This window comes from Onychostruthus taczanowskii, unplaced genomic scaffold (genome assembly GCF_017590055.1).
Source record: "Onychostruthus taczanowskii isolate IOZ18803 unplaced genomic scaffold, ASM1759005v1 scaffold1249, whole genome shotgun sequence".
Lineage (NCBI taxonomy): Eukaryota > Metazoa > Chordata > Aves > Passeriformes > Passeridae > Onychostruthus > Onychostruthus taczanowskii.
Genome location: NW_024498406.1, coordinates 1 through 875, shown reverse-complemented (window position 1 = coordinate 875; position 875 = coordinate 1). Strand labels below are relative to the sequence as shown.

The 875-nt window shown below is 66.4% G+C and overlaps 1 long non-coding RNA gene across 1 annotated transcript in view; it reads left to right on the top strand.

Moving 5' to 3' along the window:
* Positions 1 to 828, top strand: part of LOC121331537 — a 3,247-nt gene extending 2,419 nt beyond the window's left edge. Inside the window, exon 3 of the long non-coding RNA XR_005952037.1 lies at positions 797 to 828. This is a non-coding gene — a long non-coding RNA (uncharacterized LOC121331537). The remainder of the gene's footprint in view (positions 1 to 796) is intronic.
* Positions 829 to 875: the final 47 nt, after the last annotated feature.

Here is an 875-nt window from a genome sequence, read left to right as displayed (position 1 = left end):
CTCTGTGTCCCCTCTGTCCCTGTGTCCCCGTGTCCCCGTGTCCCCACGATCGTGTCCTCAAGAGCTCCGTGTCCCCATTTGTCCCCATGTCCCTGCTGTCCCCGTGTCCCCGTTGTCCCCACAATTGTGTCCCCTCTGTCCCTGTGTCCCCTCTGTCACCGCTGTCCCCACGATCGTGTCCCCTCTGTCCTTGTGTCCCCTCGAGCTCCGTGTCCCCTTGAGCTCCGTGTCCCCACGATCGTGTCCCCAAGACCCCCATGTCCCTCTGTCCCCGTGTCCCCTCTGTCCCCGCTGTCCCTGCCGTTCCCGTGTCCCCTCTGTCCCTGTGTCCCCCCGACCTCCGTGTCCCCACGATCGTGTCCCCAAGAGCTCCGTGTGCCCACGAGCTCAGTGTCCCCTCTGTCCCCGTGTTCCCACGATCGTGTCCCCTCTGTCCCTGTGTCCCCACGAGCTCTGTGTCCCCGCTGTCCCCTCTGTCCCCACGATCTTGTCCCCAAGAGCTCCGTGTTCCCATTTGTCCCCGTGTCCCCTCTGTCCCCGTGTCCCCGCTGTCCCCACCATTGTGTCCCCTCCGTCCCCACTGTCCCCTTGAGCTCTGTGTCCCCGCTGTCCCCTCTGTCCCCGCTGTCCCCTCGAGCTCTGTGTCCCCGCTGTCCCCACGATGATGTCCCCTCTGTCCCCGCTGTCCCCGCTGTCCCCAATGTCCCCAATGCTGTCCCCGCTGTCCCCAATGTCCCCTCTGTCCCCGCTGTCCCCGCTGTCCCCGCTGTCCCCTCTGTCCCCGCTGTCCCCGCAGGTGGCCGTCATCGCCGGGAACTTCGAGCTGGGGGAGCTCATCAAGAACCACCGGGACAGCGACGTGGGTGAGCCGGGGA